At 44.2% G+C, this 19,507-nt stretch overlaps 1 protein-coding gene across 20 annotated transcripts in view; it reads right to left on the bottom strand.

Annotated features, from left to right (window-relative positions):
- Positions 1-19,507, bottom strand: part of FNBP1 (formin binding protein 1) — a 172,243-nt gene that overhangs the window by 115,672 nt on the left and 37,064 nt on the right. The window lies entirely within an intron of this gene.

Raw genomic sequence — 19,507 nt, 5'->3', positions numbered from 1 at the left:
CGGGTATGTATGTATGTATGTATGTACTTCCCAAGCGCTTAGTACAGTGCTCTGCACACAGTAAGCGCTCAATAAATACGATTGAATGAATGAATGAATGACACATTTCACGGTACTTTGGGCACCTTGGTAATTTTCCATTCCTATTTTATGTCCCTTAATCTACATTTAAAATGGACTTCAATCATGCTGACAGTAGCAAGTAAGAATAAGATTTTCAAAGAAATACATTTTTGAAACATATCACTTTTAAAAGCATTCTACCTTAAAACCAGTGACAAAAAGTTTATTAGTTGAACAGCTCTGGGTGGATTTTTGATGTGGTTTCAAAGAATGAATGTCTCATAAAAGACCATAGAAATATAAAATTACGTTCAGAAGCAGACAGATATGACAACAGTTTACAAAGCATGCTAGTCACAAAACACACCCGCACCGGCCAGAGTACAGAAAATATACTGTGAATATCCATGTCACTGTGTGTCACAGAAGCTTTATTCATCTGCCTCAGTACGGTCCTCTGGCTAAAGTTTTGGTAAGATCTGAATATGTAAGTGGAAATGTTTATTTCCTAATTCCTGTACACAAACATTTAGGCCCAAAACAATGTCTGGGCCTAACTTCGTATACTTTCCCTACCCTGCCTAAATCAGCGGAATCAAAGTTGAAGCTGATTCCCTCCTCCGGCTGCCTTGCATTCCTCAAAACTTTGAAGAATCAAAAAGTTGATTCTCAGTCATCCCACACCAATCTCCGATGGGGGTTCCTCCCCCATAGAACACACTTGTCCAACCCAAGAGTAGGAACAAGGGGGAAAAGAGGAAAAAAAAGTGGAGAAACATAACTCCCAGGATCTGCTTAAGCGCTGATGGTTCTGGCTATTGGAAGCCCAGGGAATTTCACCCTCTCTAGGCTTTTCCTTAACGCCCATGTCCTGAGTTCTAAGAGGATCGGCAAGGCTTAGTGGATAAATCACAGGTTTGGGAGTCAGGATCAGGTTCTAATTCCGGCTCTGCCAGTTGCCTATGTGACCTGGGGCAAGTCGCTTCACTTCCCTGTGCCTCAGTTACCTCATCTGGAAAATGGGGATTAAGACTGTGAGCCCTATATGGGACAGGGACTGTGTCCAACCCAATTACCTTGCATCTACCCAAGCACGAAGTACATGCCTGACACATAGTAAGCACTTAAATACAATTATTATTATGTGCTCTCCAGCCTCCACACTAGGCTACCAAATAACAATAATAATGGCATTTATTCATTCATTCATTCAATCGTATTTATTGAGCGCTTACTGTGTGCAGAGCACTGTACTACGCGCTTGGGAGTACAAGTTGGCAACACATAGAGACGGTCCCTACCCAACAGTGGGCTCACAGTCTAGAAGGGGGAGACAGAGAACAAAACATATTAACAAAATAAATACGATTGTTTGACGGATGGATAGGAGAGCTCTCCCTGACTGCAAAAGAGGGCTCGAAATATGGTGGGTCTGGGGTGGTTGCTTTGCAATTCCCAGCCTTAAGGTGCTGAGGAAGAGACCACCGGGGTGAAGGTGCCAATAAATAAAGTTACGATCAGAGTCTAATGAAAAAAACTATGATGGAAATAGCAAAATATTACAATCGACTATTTTTTCCTGTTGGGTTTTAATAGCTCCTGGGTTAAACATGCAACGAGACGGTATTCTCTCTGCTGTTCATTCAGGTGTACAAAGCACTGAACTAAGCTGCAATCTCACGTTTACTCCTGCTCCTATCGCTTCTCCCAGTGGAGATGCCGGCATCAAATGCAACATGGCTAAAATGAACTCATCCTTCCTCCTGAGCCCACTTCATCTCCTAATTTTCTCCATCAACACCACCCCCTCCTACCTGTCCTAAAAGCCCTCAACCTTGGTGTCACCTTTGAACACTTGTCATTTTCCATCCCCTCTCATTCGAGAAGCAGCGTGGCTCAGTGGAAACAGCCCGGGCTTTGGAGCCGGAGGGCATGGGTTCAAATCCCAGCTCCGCCGATTGTCAGCTGTGTGACTTTGGGCAAGTCACTTAGCTTCTCTGTGCCTCAGTTACCTCATCTGTAAAATGGGGATTAAGACTGTGAACCCCCTGTGGGACAACCTGATCACTTTGTAACTTCCCCAGCACTTAGAACAGTGCTTTGCACACAGTAAGCGCTTAATAAATGCCATTATTAGTAGAGAAGCAGCGTGGCTCAGTGGAAAGAGCCCGGGCTTTGGAGTCAGAGGTCGTGGGTTCAAATCCCGGCTCCGCCAACTGTCAGCTGTGTGACTTTGGGCAAGTCACTTAACTTCTCTGGGCCTCAGTTCCCTCATCTGTAAAATGGAGATGAAGACTGTGAGCCCCCCATAGGACAACCTGATCACCTTGTAACCACCCCAGTGCTTAGAACAGTGCTTTGCACATAGTAAGCGCTTAATAAATGCTATCATTATTATTATTATTATTATTATTATTCACTCTACAGTGAATCTTGTGGTTCTTCCCTCGCATTCCCCAGATCTCCCGCCCAACCGCTTCCTTTCCGGCCCAACTGTGACGACCTCGGCCAGGGACGATTCATCCCCCGCCTATGGAACTGAATCAGCTCCTCTCTGATCTAGCAGCATGGCCCAGAGGACAGACCAGAGGCCCGGGAATCGGAAGGATGCGGGTTCTAATCCTGGCTCCACCACTTGTCTGCTCTGTGACCATAGGCAAGTCACTGTACTTCTCTGTGCCTCAGCTCCCTCATCTGTCAAACGGGGATTACGATTGTGAGGGACTGTTTTACTTTATTGGCTTGTACCCCAGCGCTTAGAACAGGGCTTGACATCATCATCATCATCATCAATCGTATTTATTGAGCACTTACTGTGTGCAGAGCACTGTACTAAGCGCTTGGGAAGTACAAATTGGCAACATATAGAGACAGTCCCTACCCAACAGTGGGCTCACAGACTAAAAGGGGGAGACAGAGAACAAGACCAAACATACTAACAAAATACAATAAATAGAATAGATATGTACAAGTAAAATAAATAAATAAATAAATAAATAGAGTAATAGTGAGTGCTTAAATAGCATCATTCCGAGCCCCCGTTCTCTCTCCTCTTATGCTGCTGCTCAAGTCATCTTCTTAAAATGATACTTGGCACACATCTTCACACCTCAAAACCTCCAATGGCTAACCCACATCCTTTTACCTAAGCAAAAGCTCATCGCTACTAGCTTCAAGGCTCTCCGCCTGTCCCCTTCATCTTGCATATTGGCTGTCTTCACCCACAAACACAGTCCACCCTCAAGCTTTTCCCTTCCAAGCACACCTAACTATCCCTCGCCCTTGGCTCTCCCACTTCTGACCCTTCGCTCGGGTCAGTTTCCCCGGCTGGCATTCCCTACGGGGACGCGGGGGACTGAATTCCCAAGGAGCCTGGTATTCTGCTCCTCTATTCACAGCTCCCTACTGAATTTTGCTTTTATTCGCTATACTGTGTCTCTGTCCTTTTCTCGTACTGTTTTCATGTTTTATTTATTGTTTCGTTGCTACCGATGTGTCTGTCTCCAGTCCTTAGAGAAGCAGCGTGGCTCAGTGGAAAAGAGCCCGGCCTTTGGAGTCAAAGGTCATGGGTTCGAATCCCGGCTCCGCCACATGTCTGCTGTGTGACCTTGGGCAAGTCCCTTAACTTCTCTGGGCCTCAGTCACCTCGCCTGTAAAATGGGGATGAAGCCTGTGAGCCCCACGTGGGACAACCTGATCACCTTGTATCCTCCCAGCGCTTAGAACAGTGCTTTGCACATAGTAAGCGCTTAGCAAATGCCATCATCATCATCATCATCATCACCTTTATGTGAGACCCTCAAGGGAGGGTCTATGACTCAAACCCACTTTTATACTCTCTCCTAATGCTTTGCACAGTGCTCTTTGCACAGTAAGTGATTAATACTATTACTACTACCCCTCAAATGTGCCAGACCACAGCTCTCTAGCCCTCGAACTCTAGACTATAAGCTCATCGTGGGCAGGGAATGTGTCTGCTTATTGTTATACTGTACCCTCCCAAGCGCTTGGTACAGTGCTCTGCACACGGTACACGCTCAATAAATACGGCTGACTTAGAGAAGCAGCGTGGCTCAGTGGAAAGAGCACGGGCTTGGGAGTCACAGGTCATGGGTTCGAATCCCAGCTCAGCTGTGTGACCTTGCACAAGTCACTTCACTTCTCTGGGCCTCAGTTCCCTCATTTGTAAAATGGGGATTAACACTGTGAGCCCCACATGGGACAACCTGATCACCTTGTATCCCCTCCAGCAATTAGAACAGTGCTTCGCACATAGTAAGCACTTAATAAATACCATTATTATTATTATTATTATTGAAAATCCTTCTGAAATGCTATCTCCATCAAGAAGTCTTCCCCAATTAATTTCCCGTCTACCCCAGATCACTTCAATCCAACAGACATCTTTCAATACGTGAAATTTTACACCTATTCACTGGAATTCTGGGTATGTCCACTGACAGACCAGTGGTATCGATCTACTTTCACATGCTACTTATTTTCATTTATTTATTCACTTTTTTCAAGATAGGTACTCTTGCTACTCCTAAGTGTATCTGTCTCTCCAATTAGATCGTAAACTCCTTGAAGCTGGCATACACGTTATATCTAAAATGTGCATCAAAAACATATATTAGAGCAGAACTGGGTTTATGCAATCCAGAATCTTCTTTTCTAATGGTATTTATTAAGTGCTTACTATGTGCCAAGCACTGTTCTAAGCAGGGAAACACCCACTTCTCAAAACATCTTCTAGACTGTGAGCTCACTGTTGGGTAGGGACCGTCTCTATATGTTGCCAACTTGGACTTCCCAAGCGCTTAGTACAGTGCTCTCTGCACACAGCAAGCGCTCAATAAATACGATTGAACAAAACATCGACAGGCTGGCACTCGTAGAATCAGTGTAACAAGGAACGTTTGCACGTACATACACTCATGGCACCAGTTGAGATGCCGCAGCTAAATTTCCAAACCTCTTCCTCAGCCTTAAAATTCGGCATTTGGTGTTTCATTGTGCTCTGGCAACTTTGTAGGATTTAATTCAGTAAAATACAAAAGGGTGAAGCAGAACGTCTGCAGGTTAGGGCTCAGAGGCCATTATCTGTGTCTTCTTCCAACTAAATGTGGCTCTCGGGTCAGGAAGTGGTGACAAGGTATTTAAAACCGCTGCAGAGCTCACAATGCACCGCCACCACTATCTACCTAAAAGCTGCAGCAGGTGATACAGGATCATTGGGCTTCATCACTCAATGGTATTTCCTGAGCACTTCCTATGTGCTGAACACTGTACTAACCAGTTGGGAGAGTACAATAAAACAGAGTTAGCAGATCCATTCCCTTCCCAGAACGAGCTTACACTCTTCACGGGTTCGAATTCCAGACCTGCCACTTGTCTGCTTTAAGGCCTTGGACAAGTTACTTCACTACTCTGGGCCTCAACTACTCCATAATAATAATAATAATAATAATGATAATAATGACATTTGTTAAGCGTTAGTATGTGCCAAGCACCGTTCTAAGTGCTGGGGGGGATACAAGGCGATCAGGTTGCCCCACACGGGGCTCACAGTCTTAATCCCCACTTTACAGATAAGGTAACTGAGGCCCAGAGAAGCTAAGTGAGGTGCCCAAAGTCACACAGCTGACAAGTGGCAGAGCAGGGATTAGAACCCATGACCTCTGACTCCCAAGCCCGGGCTCTTTCCAGGGAGCCACGCTGCTTCTCATCTGTAAAATGGGGAGACTGGGAGCCCCACATGGGACGGACTGTGGACAACCCGATTTACTTGTATCCACCCCAGAGCTGAGATTTACTTGTATCCACCTCAGCGCTCAGTGCAGTGCCTGGCACATACTTGAGCACTTAAATACCATAATTATTATAATAATTAGTATTATTATCTAGGCCCATCATTGCTAGGGTTGGGGAGAAAAGGATTTTTTCTCACCCCCCAATGTTGCTTTCGCACTATCCCTCCTCCACCTTCCCTTTCCTTCCCTTCCTCTGAAGCCCACATTATTCGCCTCTACCACCCCCTCCAGATTCTTGTAGCCGTCATCTACCGCCCTCCCGGCCCCACTTCCAACTTCTTTAACGACTTTGACTCCTTCCTCACCTTCCTTCTCTCCTTCTCCATGCCCACTCTGATCCTCGGAGACTTCAACATCCACATGGATATCCCTGATGACTCCTCTGCCACCCACCTTCGATCTCTCCTTGACGCTGCCAACCTCTTGCTCCACCCCACCTCACCCACTCACCAACTTGGTCACACCCTCGACCTCATCATCTCCTACCGCTGCACTGTGTCCACCCTCACCAACTCTGAATTCCCTCTCTCTAATCATAATCTTCTCACCTGCCTCCTCACTCACACTCCTTTCCCCTGTAAATCCATATTAGTCCCTCACAGAGATCTCCGCTCTCTCGACCCCATCCATCTTTCTGAGCGCCTCACACTGCACCTCACCTCCCTCTCCTCTCTACCCAGTCTTGATGATCAGATTACTGCTCTCAACTCTACCGTTTCTACTCAGCTAGACTCACTCGCTCCCCTTTCCCTTCGCCGCTCTCGTACCACTAACCCACAGCCCTGGATCACTGCCACTGTCCGCCTCCTTCGCTCTTATGCTCGAGCTGCCGAACGCTGCTGGCGAACGTCTAAACACCATACCAACCTCGTTCACTTCAGGTTTATCCTTTCCTGCCTTAACTCAGCCCTCTCTTCTGCCAGACAAAACTATTTCTCCTCCCTTATTGACACAAATGCCCATCACCCCCGCCAGCTCTTCCGTACATTCAACTCCCTTCTCAGGCCCCCGGTTCCTCCCCCCTCCTCCTTCCCTAACCCCCAACGATCTGGCCTCCTACTTCATTAACAAAATTAAATCCATCAGGTCCAACCTCCCCAAAGTCACTTATCCCCCCTTCTCCAAGCCCCTGGCTCTCAACACTCTCTGCTACTCTCCCATCCTTCCCAGCAGTATCCTCAGAGGAGCTCTCCTCCCTCCTCTCAAGTGCCACTCCGGCCACCTGTGCTTCTGACCCCATTCCCTCTCATCTCATGAAATCTCTCGCTCCATCCCTTCTCCCCTCCTTAACTTCCATCTTCAACTGCTCACTCTGCACTGGTTCCTTCCCCTCTGCCTTCAAACATGCCCAGGTCTCTCCCATCCTAAAAAAACCCTCTCTTGACCCCACCTCACCTTCTAGTTATCGCCCCATATCCCTCCTACCATTCCTTTCCAAATTCCTTGAACGAGTTGTCTACATGCGCTGCCTCGAATTCCTCAACAACAACTCTCTCCTCAAACCCCTCCAGTCTGGCTTCCGTCCCCTACATTCCACGGAAACTGCCCTCTCAAAGGTCACCAATGACCTCCTGCTTGCCAAATCCAACGGCTCATACTCTGTCCTCATCCTCCTCGACCTCTCAGCTGCCTTCGACACTGTGGACCACCCCCTTCTCCTCAACACGCTATCCGACCTTGGCTTCACAGACTCCGTCCTCTCCTGGTTCTCCTCTTATCTCTCCGGTCGTTCATTCTCAGTCTCTTTTGCAGGCTCCTCCTCCCCCTCCCATCCCCTTACTGTGGGGGTTCCCCAAGGTTCAGTGCTTGGTCCCCTTCTGTTCTCGATCTACACGCACTCCCTTGGTGACCTCATTCGCTCCCACAGCTTCAACTATCATCTCTACGCTGATGACACCCAGATCTACATCTCTGCCCCTGCTCTCTCCCCCTCCCTCCAGGCTTGCATCTCCTTCTGCCTTCAGGACATCTCCATCTGGATGTCTGCCCGCCACCTAAAACTCAACATGTCCGAGACTGAACTCCTTGTCTTCCCTCCCAAACCCTGCCCTCTCCCTGACTTTCCCATCTCTGTTGACGGCGCTACCATCCTTCCCGTCTCACAAGCCCGCAACCTTGGTGTCGTCCTCGACTCCGCGCTCTCATTCACCCCTCACATCCAAGCCGTCACCAAAACCTGCCGGTCTCAGCTCCGCAACATTGCCAAGATCCGCCCTTTCCTCTCCATCCATACCGCTACCCTGCTCATTCAAGCTCTCATCCTATCCCGTCTGGACTACTGCATCAGCCTTCTCTCTGTTCTCCCATCCTCCCATCCTCCCATCCCCACTTCAATCCATACTTCATGCTGCTGCCCGGATTGTCTTTGTCCAGAAACGCTCTGGTCATGTTACTCCCCTCCTCAAAAATCTCCAGTGGCTACCAATCAATCTGCGCATCAGGCAGAAACTCCTCACCCTCGGGTCAAGGCTCTCCATCATCTTGCCCCCTCCTACCCCTGCTCCCTTCTCTCCTTCCACAGCCCAGCCCACACCCTCCGCTCCTCTGCCGCTAATCTCCTCACCGTGCCTCGTTCTCGCCTGTCCCGCCGTCGACCCCCGGCCCACGTCATCCCCCGGGCCTGGAATGCCCTCCCTCCCCACATCCGCCAAGCTAGCTCTCTTTCTCCCTTCAAGGCCCTACTGAGAGCTCACCTCCTCCAGGAGGCCTTCCCAGACTGAGCCCCCTTCCTTCCTCTCCCCCTTCGTCCCCTGCTCCATCCCCTCCATCTTACCTCCTTCCCTTCCCCGCAGCACCTGTATATATGTATGTACATATTTATTACTCTTCTTTATTTATTTTACTTGTACATATCTATTCTATTTATTTTATTTTGTTGGTATGTTTGGTTTTGTTCTCTGTCTCCCCCTTTTAGACTGTGAGCCCACTGCTGGGTAGGGACTGTCTCTATATGTTGCCAACTTGTACTTCCCAAGCACTTAGTACAGTGCTCTGCACACAGTGAGCGCTCAATAAATACGATTGATTGATTGATTGAGCGCTTACTGTGTGCAGAACACTGTACTAAGTGCTTGGGAAGCACAAGTTGGCAACATATAGAGGCAACACACAGAGAATGCACAAAGCATTCTGCTGCTATGCACACAACACAGGAATTTGTATAGAAAAGTGTTAGTCATAGTTGTCTCTCCAAATCACCTATCCCCTTCACCCACCACTTCCCATTTACTCAACTTTTCTGAGAGAAAAAGTTACCAGTTTTCTCATTCATTCAATCGTATTTACTGAGCACTTACTGTGTGCAGAGCACTGTACTGAGCGCTTGGGAAGTCCAAGTTGGCAACATATAGAGATGGTCCCTACCCAACAACGGGCTCACAGTCTAGAAGCCTCATAATATGAGGCTCTCTCTTCAAAAACTAGTACCATAAGTATAACTATTATTGTCATTATTATATGGGGATCGCCATAAAATGGCATAGCTCCGGACATCCAGTGGGAAGGGGATGTCCTGGGCCCTGTACAAGTCAAGGAAATTATACTCATGGTAATCCAAATCAAAGATCCAGTGAACTATTCCAGTGAGTGAAACTACAATAAAGCAATCCAGTGGGACTACTTTAGTGGTTTATGATCTGGTAAGTAATTGAATGCCTTTTGGCTGCAGAGGCAATAAACAATCCAACAACCTCAGTAGCCCTAAATTAATAAACAATCCACAAACCTCAGTAGCCCTAAATTGACTTTGGGGCTTAATATCAACTTACCCAAAAATGCAATAAAATGAAGAAAGAAGGTCAACTGGGTTGAATAGTAAGGATACTAGTATTAGAGTTGCAAGAAAAAAATCTCACAAGGTAAACTCTAGGCAAACTATTTATTTTATTTGTACATATTTATTTTATTTTGTTAATATGTTTTGTTTTGTTCTCTGTCTCCCCCTTCTAGACTGTGAGCCCGCTGTTGGGTAGGGACCGCCTCTATACGTTGCCAACTTGTACTTCCCAAGCGCTTAGTACAGTGCTCTGCACACAGTAAGCGCTCAATAAATACGATTGAATGAAAGAATGAATGAACTAGAAAAAAAATTTGTGATGCACTTAACATTAAGGGGAATAAGACTTTGACCTTGGATGGACTCAAATATACCTTCTGCTTTATCTTTCACCTCAAGAACTTGGATTTTTTTTTCTGACTGTTTAGTCCAATTGTTTTTAGGCTTACCTTTTGTTATTTTCCTTTCCCCTTTTCCAAAAAGAATAATAAGTGTATGACTAACCTCTACAGATATGTCCAAATTTTAATTTTGAATGTGGTTACAAACCACGTCTGCTGTATAACCGAGCCTGTATTCTCAAAAATAAATGTTAATCTTATAGATGGGGACTTGAAAGAAAAATTTCACACTAAAAAGATAAGCTTAAGGTCGTTCAAAGCAAACACTTAATGGCTGTAAATTTCTCAAATGATACTACATTTACCTGCAGTGATGATTTAAACCAACGGCTTTCATTTACAATATCAGTGCTATTGAACACTTAGTTAATAACCATGAAAAATAAACTGAAAATGCAATTTCAAGTCAGATTTTCCAAATGCTTTCTTTCCACAACAGGCAGGACCAGTATACAAGTGGAGCTGGACCCAAATGCAACACCCCTCCTTGCATGTACACAGTATCAATATCGCTGATGAAATTTTTTGATACTCATGCTGAGTGACAGAAGTAGCCGTTTTTTAAAAGGTAAGATGGTGACTGAGTGCATTAAAGCTACATTGCTTTAAGCCAATTAAGGTTTCTAAAACCAGACCCTTTTAAGTATCAGACACTGCATGGCACTACTTTTTTGGTTAAAATAAGGAGCATTCATTCATTCATTCAATCATATTTATTGAGCACTTACGGTGTGCAGAGCACTGTACTAAGCGCTTGGGAAGTACAAGTTGGCAACATATAGAGACGGTCCCTACGCAAGAGCGGGCTCACAGTCTAGAAGGGGGAGCCAGACAACGAAACATATTAACAAAAGAAAATAAACAGAATAGTAAATATAAAATATAATAAATAGAATAGTAAATATAAAATAAAATAAACAGAATAGTAAATATAATAAATAGAACAGTAAATATAATAAATAGAATAGTAAATATAATAGAATACTAAATATTGGGGAATTCCAGACCAGAGACAGGATGTGGGCGAGGGGTCAGTGGTGAGACAGATGAGATCAAGGTACAGTGAGTAGGTTGGAATTGAAGGAGCAAAGTGTGGGGGCTGGGGTGTAGTAATAATAATAAAAATGATGGCATTTATTAAGCGCTTACTATGTGCAAAGCACTGTCCTGGAGGTTACAAGGTGATCAGGTTGTCCCACGGGGGGCTCACAGTCTTCATCCCCCATTTGACAGATGAGGTCACTGAGGCCCAGAGAAGTGAAGGGACTTGCCCAAAGTCACCCAGCTGACAAGTGGCGGAGCCGGAATTTGAACCCACGACCTCTGACTCCAAAGCCCGGGCTCTTTCCACTGAGCCATGCTGCTTCTCTAGCAAGTCAGAGAGGTAAGGTAGGAGGGGGCACGGTAACTGAGCCCTCTAAAGCCAATGGTAAGGATTTTCTGTTGGATACAGAGGTGGGTGGGCAACCACTGGAGGGGCTTGAGAAGTGGGGAAATATGGACTGAACAGTTTTGCACATAAAAGATGCAGGCAGCAGAGTGAAGCGTGAACTGAAGTGGGGAAGAGACAGGAGGCAGGGAGGTCAGGCAAGGAGGCTGAAGCAGTAGCCAAGGTGGGATAGAATAAGTGCTTGAATTACTTGAGCCCCCTTTTTTCCTCTCCTCCTCCCCATCCCCTCTGCCTTACCTCTTTCCCTTTCCCACAGCTCCTGTATATATGTTTGTACAGATTTATTATTCTATTTATTTTACTTGTACGGATTTATTATTTTATTAATAATGTGCAACGAGCTTTACTTTTATTTATTCTGATGACCCGACACCTGTCCACATGTTTTGTTTTGTTGTGCGTCTCCCCCTTCTAGACTGTGAGCCCGTTGTTGGGTAGGGACCATCTATATGTTGCCGACTTGTACTTCCCAAGTGCTCAGTACAGTGCTCTGCACACAGTAAGTGCTCAATAAATACCGTTGAATGAATGAATGAATGAACATGGTAGCAGTTTGAATGGAGAGAAAAGGGCGGAATTTAGCAACATGAAGGTTAAACCGACAGGATTTGGCGACAGAGTGAATACGTGAGTTGAATGAGAGAGAGGAGTCAAGGATAATGCCAAGGCTACGGGCTTGTGAAAAAGGGAACATGGTAGTGCTGTCTAAAGTGATGGGAAAGTCAGGGGGAAGGCAGGGTTTTGGGGGGAAGAGTCCTTTTCATTCACATATTACTCCCACCCTCTCCCCTCCATTTCTCCCTAGCCAATTGATTCAAAGTCCTTTCTGATGAAAATACCACCCCAATTAGGGGTTATAAAAGAAAACTACAGTACAGGGAATCCTAGGGAACGAAGAAAGAACAGAATGAACCCAAAAGGCGGCGTGCCCTAGTAGACAGAGCATTCATTCATTCAATCGTATTTATTGAGCATTTACTGTGTGCAGAGCACTGTACTAAGCGCTTGGGAAGTACAAGTTGGCAACATATAGAGACAGTCCCTACCCAACAGCGACTTGTACTTAACAAGTGCTTAGTACAGTGCTCTGCACACAGTAAGCGCTCAATAAATACGATTGAGTGAGTGAATGAATGAATGAACAGCGGGCTCACAGTCTAGAAGAGCGGGCTCACAGCCCTGAGAGGCAGAAGGACCTGGGTTCAAATCCCAGCTCTGCCACTTGTCTGCTGTGTGATCTTGGGCAAATCACTTCACTTCTCTGTGCCTCAGTTACCTCATCTTTAAAATGGGGATTAAGACTGCATCCGACTTGATTAGCTTGTACCTTCCCCAGCACTTAGTACAGTGCCTGACACATAGTAAGTACTTAATAAGTACCATTTAATGGGTGGGAAACGTGCCCCTGTGGCCAGGTCTCTCACTGACCGTGACAGGAAGCTGTTGAGCTTCTTTTCCAATCCCTGGGGATGGTGCTACTCCAGTGACAGGGCTCAACCAGATTCCCAAACCTGGGGAGGGAAAAACTGCCAGAGACACCATAGGAAGGGACTGCTCCAAGCTTGGAGGTGAAGAGCTTCATAGTAAGGAACTAAAGAAAGGGGCCAAAATCAGTGAATTCGGACATGCCTAGTAACTTAGATGGCACGAAGTCACGGCTACGAATCTCGGGCTATCCTTCCACGTTGCAAGAACTTCGGAATTATACATCAAATTTGGGGCGAGGGGAGCAATCGAGCTCGGATGGTTTAAAATTTCAACATTTTGCAACTTTCCTTTTGATGCTGCCAGAGAATGTGTGATTGGTGTGCTTAGCTACGTACTACTGGTGCGCTTAGCTACGTACTACTCTTTCACACAGCTTGCTTTCTGTTACTCTTCCACAATCCCTAATGCTATTTTTATTCTGTTACTTTGAAACCATGCCTACTTAAAAGGATAAGAATTTAAGACATAAACAAATTCGGCAGCAATTTCAAAGGAAACACATGATCCTTGGCTACATCTTTTGAACTGCTGTAAATTATTTCCAGCTCCATTTTTCCTCAACTTGGTGAGCTCCCATTTCATATGCCAGCTGCTAAGAACATTATTCTCAACAAACAGCCTGGCCATATTACCACTCTCCTCCAGGCCAAACCTGATTATTTTAAAACAAAAATACAGATCTTTCAAATAATAAAAAACAAACCCCACAGTGCTGCTACTCATACAAAGGATTTCTTGGTGGGAGTTAACAAATCTGTACTGTAAAATTTGGGGATGCCTCAAAACACTAGATAAGTCGTACAAATAATGAAATAAAGGACAGGTCAACAGAAGAGTTCCTTAATAAAAATCATTGAAAACAGCTTTTCAAGAAGCAATGACACTAATAAATAGGCAACTGCTGATTCTTTTACCTTGATAAATATGAATTTCTAATCAAATAATGGTATGAAGAAGAGCTAACTGCTATAAAAACCAGTTATCCAGTATAATTTACATTTACTTGCCAAGTTTTACATAGTAAAATCTCAATTATTCTGGGGATGACTATTTCCATTCTCAAGTATTTTGGCCCTCTGCAGCTTTTCACAGCTTCCTCTTATTGTTCATTTTTAGTAATAGTGATATTTATTGAAATACAGCACACTGTACTAAGGCACTTGAGAAGTACAGAATTAAGTTACCATTTCCCCGCCCTCAAGGAATGAAGACTGAAATGGGGAAAACAAACATTTATTCATGATTGGTCAATCATTCATTTAGTCGTGTTTCATTCAATTGTACTTACTGTGAGCAGAGCACTATACTAAGCGATTGGGAGAGTACAATGTAAGATTAAACAGACACAGTCCCTGTCCACAACGAGCTTACACTCCAGAGACGAACGTACAGTTTAGTGGTCAAAAAAATTGATGGGGTACACCCCCTCTAAATGAGCGCAAAGGAAGGTCTGAATAAATTGATTAAGTTCCAGAGTTAATTGAAAGGATGATGTGCCTCAGAGTGCTGTGAAATCAATTGGGGAAAGCGCATTGGAGGAGGCGGGATTTCTGGAAGGCCTCCCAACTCCCTGCTGGGATCCATCTGATGTGGAGAGGGAGTTCCAAGCTGGGGAAACAGAGAGACTGAGGAGAAACTGGCAGGAGAGTCGAGAATGAGATACAGTTAGATGGTTGGCATGGGAACAAGAAAGATGGTGAGTTGTGGGATAGTAGGGGAAGGGAACAGATAGGTAAAGTAGGGCCAGATGGTGGAGAGCCTTGAAGTGGATTGTGAGGGGTTTTTGTTTGATGCAGAGAGACATGTGAAGCCACGGGTCAGTTTGGGGGAGAGGAAAAATGTGAACTGAGTGTTGCTTTGGGAAGATTATTTATTCCTGTGGCCAACGGGACTTCCCCTATGGAAGAGGAAAAGAAAGAGAGAAGAGGTGAAATGCAAATGTACACTACAGAGTAGGAGTTAACTTTCTTGTCAATTAGTAAAGTTTGGTAGGAATCAGTGGCTTCACTGAAGCTTGAAGATTGTCCGCTATACACCAAAGTCCGTTATCCAGAGCCCACCAAAAAAAAAAAAAAATTACCAGGTGGCAGTACATTTGTGATATAATCAGGGAAAGCTCAATGAACAGGGAAAGGGGTAGCTTCCTTCTAATATTTTCCTACGTTTTTCTCCCACTTTGAGAGAAGGAGAAGTATATGCAAAGAAATGTGGATGTAAAATGGGGTAGGGGGAGATAATGGCTGCGCAGAAGGAAAATTTGGAGGATTAAACATGAAAATTTGTATGAATTTGCCAGTACTACGCATTTTATAATCCCCTCTCAGGGTCGCACCTGGAGAGTTTCTAGTACTCTAACAGTCTCGACTACGGGAGGGAGAGTCAAGCAGAGGCATATCCATTCCACGAAGCAGCATGGCATAGTGGATAGAGCACAGCACTGGGAGTCAGAAGGTCATGGGTTCTAATCCACTCTCCGCCACTTATCTGCTGTGTGATCTTGGGCAAGTTGCTTCACTTCTCTGTGCCCGAGTTACCTAATCTGTAAAATTGGGATTGAGACTGTGAGTCTCACAATGGACAGGGACTGTGTCCCAATCCAATTTGTTTGTATCTGCCCCAGTGCTTAGTACAGTGCCTGGCACATAGGAAGTGCTTAACAAATACCATTATTATTACTATTTTTCCTAGTTTGGGCAGTGGCTAGCGAATGGAGGGAATCCGCTAAAAGTCAAAACTCATCTAAGCTGGGAAGTAGCAGCAAGGGAGAGAGTCGAGGCCAGAGACTAGTTGACTGCGCAGAAGGCGGCAATGGTAAACCAATTCTGTATTTTTACCAAGAAAACCCTATGGATACACTACCAGAATGATTGTAGATGGAGGTGGGGTATTCTGGGACAAATGTGTCCATAGCCCTGCTACAGGTTGAAGTCGACGCGACAGCATAAAACACCACCACCACATTTTACAAAATGGAAATTCCACGCAAGCATTATTTGGGAATTTACTTAAAACAAGATTAATATTCCCAGGAGTACCAACTAAAGCTCACCACGATGCAGTCCTATTTTCTACTACAACACTGCTCTAAAATCAAGTCAAATCTGGATTTAAGATGATGGCCCTCTCCCAAAGTGAAAGTCCTCACAGTAATTTTGCCTAGCAAATGAAATTCTCTCATTCATTACCTCTCCCGAAAAATTCACTCACCCTATAACTCATACACACATAGACACATTTGTTTATATATCTACACATAGACACATTTGTTTATATATCTATGTATATAAAAATCAATCAGCATCATCACAATTTTGAAGCCTCAGTCACAGCACAAACCTCCCCCAGGACGTCTGCTACTCTAACAGAGCCCAAAGCCAAGCAGAGGTTTTGAAGCTGAGCAGAGGAAGTGGAATCTTTGACTGCTTGATAGTCATTCCTTAAGTACTGATTTTAAAGTGACAAGAATTAAAAATGAACTTCCCCTCAGAAACCACCACCCCCGACTTGTGAAGGGGTCATCTTACACTCACATTGATGACTTCTGCCAAAAATGGCAAGCTATTTCTCAGTGTCTTTTCCTGATTCTTGCTCTGCCTCCCTTTCTCTAACTTTTGCAGCCCAAGTCCCCTTCGATTTTCCACATACTCTTATTCCCTTGGAGAAGTCATTCTATCCCACGGGTAGAGCATGGGCCTGGGAGTGAGAAGGTCATGGGTTCTAATCCTGGCTCCACCACTTGTGGCCTTGGCGAATCATTTCACTTCTCCATACCTCAGTTGCCTCATTTTTTAAAATGGGGATTGAAACGGTGAGCCCCACGTGGGACACGGACTTTGTCCAAACTGATTCGCTTCAATCCATCCCGATGCTTAGTACAGTGCCTGGCACATAGTAAGCGCTTAGCAAATACCACACAATTATTACGATTATTATTCAACTATGCTACCTCTCCAGCCCTGACCTCTCTCCTCCTCTGCAGTCTCAGGACATCTCTACTTTGATGTCAATCCATCGATGGTCCCGATGACACCTCGAACTTGACGTGCCCAAAACAGAATTCCTCATCTTCCCACCCAAATCCTGTTCCCCCCGTGACTTTCATGGCACCGTAGACACCACCACCATTCTCCCTGTCCCAGAAGCATTTAATCTTAGCAATATCCCTGACTCACCTCTTTCAATCCGTCGTGAAGTCTTGTTGGTTCAAACTTCACAGCAACTCTAGAACATTTTCCTCTCCATCCAAACTGCTACCACATTGACTTGAGCATCACCGTGACTACTGAGACGGCCTCCCCACTTACCTCCCTTCCTTCCTGTCTCTCCCCTCTCCCTTCTTATTCCAAGTGTTATGGGATTTGGTGAACAATCATTCTAGGTATGCACACCCTTAATGATTCTGCAAACTATCCTCCTTATTGACCCATGCTACCTCTCCAACCTGACCTCTCTCCTCCTCTGCAGTCTTCCTCCCCTCACTTAGATGAGCGTTCCCTTTTCTAAGGATATTTTTTTTCCTTACAGTTTTGCAGGTTACTTGACCACCTATTATTTTTACTCCTTGTTCAGATGAGTCATTCAATCAATTAAATGCGGGCCGTTAAAAAATCCCCCATTTTCAACCTTAGTTTGGTAGATTCTGTAATTAATCATATTTACTGAGCACTTACTGTGTGCAGAACACAGTACGAAACACTGGGGAGAGTATAATATAACAGAGTTGGTAAAAATTTGCCTTTTCCCCAAGGACCTTAAAGTCTAGAGGAGGAGCTGACGGTCTAATCTGTAACACCTCCTACTCATTTCACTTAACCTGGTCAGCATGTCTGTGAAGTTCAGCCCCATTTCTTTATCTATATTAAGTATGGGATTTCTATCCACAGTCATATGTCTTTTGTCTACTAATATTTTTTTGTCAGTTTATGTTTTCCCTCTTTTTTCTTATGGACTTCTATCATCCTCTTCAAAATACATTTGTTTGGAATCACAAAAAAGATCTGCATACCTGAAGTCATATTTCAGTTCTACATATTCAGGGCAAAAACCTCAGTAAGATTTTTTTTATATCCCAAACAATTTATTTGGCTTTTTTAGTTTGGTGCATTGAATATTTATCTCCACATATTGTGAAACTTTACCATCGACAAAAATCACAACACAAAATGACACTAACTTAAATCAAGAAGCAAGTGATCAAGTAAACATATTTGTATTCAACTGTATTTATTGAGCACTTACTGTGTGCAGAGCACTGTACTAAGTGCTTAAGAAATTCTGGGCATAAAAGAGACACAGAGCTATTGTTTAAACAGCAATTACAAACAATTTAATCTGAGGCAAATTAGCGGGCATCAATTAGCTCCACGTTATAAAACTAGTCTTTTCTTCTAAGGTACAATTTGCAGAGAAACCATGTCCTAGAGAGAACAACTGCTCTGTGACAATAATGACTTCCCTTTAAATGATATCCAACAACCAAGTAATATGTAATAAGGAGTCTCTACCATTTATAAAAATTTATTATGATTTTAAGAGGGCCAAATAGTACTTTAAACATGATTATACCAACAAGAGATGGCCAATAGCATGTGCGATTGACCAGTCTTAATTGACCAGGGCAGTAAAAATTTAATCCAACCTAATCTACAGTTTAAAATTCTCTCTAATCTCTGTCATTCAGTGGCATCCCCAGTCTCGCTAGACACGGCTTTTGAAATGAGGCTAAAATGGTCTTCTTTGGGGTACATGGAAGGGTTGTCCAAAAATATTCTGATTCGAAAAGGATTCTGGCAGTGGAGCAGTTTTGCCCCTATCTCTCCACCCACCCCTGGAAGGATGATCAGAGAAAAAACTTCATCGGCCATCAATTTGCTAATGGACACAAAATGATAAATTCAGATTTAGAAGAACACCAGCGGGATTACTGAATGGTTCCAGAAATCATAACAATGGATATCCATGGGTGGATCACTACCATGCCCATGAAGAATATCACAGGACTAAATTTTGGCTATTTTGCTTTCATGGTTCTAAAAATCAGTACAAAAAATTTCAAAATCGGATAGCCAGCCACATTGGCTGTTGTATCTTTAACAGCAGTCTGTCACTTGAATTCCAATTTGGCAGCGATTGAAAAGAAAATCTACTCCTGCCGTCTCTTTTGATTTGTAGCCAGCAGAAGTAAAATATCTAATTTTGTGTATGTGTAAGTGTGGTTTTAACACCCAAGATTAAAGCTACGTGTTTTGGTGAAATCCAGATTTTTTTTTCCCTAAATAACCATTTGGATATAATCACAGAAAAATCAAAATTCTATGAATTACTAGCATAACCCTCATAGTTTGAAAGATTTAAAATGCACACCAATTTTTTATCAAGTCTCCCTGCATGATGACTAAAAGGGAAGTCTGCTGACAGCTGGAAGTCTTCCACAAAACAGTACTATCATTAATCCAACATCTTTGACTATAAAACACAAGTACATTCGCATATGGTATTATTTAGAGTGTTGAATATC

The sequence above is a fragment of the Tachyglossus aculeatus genome, chromosome 4 (assembly GCF_015852505.1).
Source record: "Tachyglossus aculeatus isolate mTacAcu1 chromosome 4, mTacAcu1.pri, whole genome shotgun sequence".
Taxonomy (NCBI): Eukaryota; Metazoa; Chordata; class Mammalia; order Monotremata; family Tachyglossidae; genus Tachyglossus; species Tachyglossus aculeatus.
The sequence above is the reverse complement of the archived record's forward strand: the minus strand, read 5'-3'. Positions and strand labels throughout refer to the sequence as shown.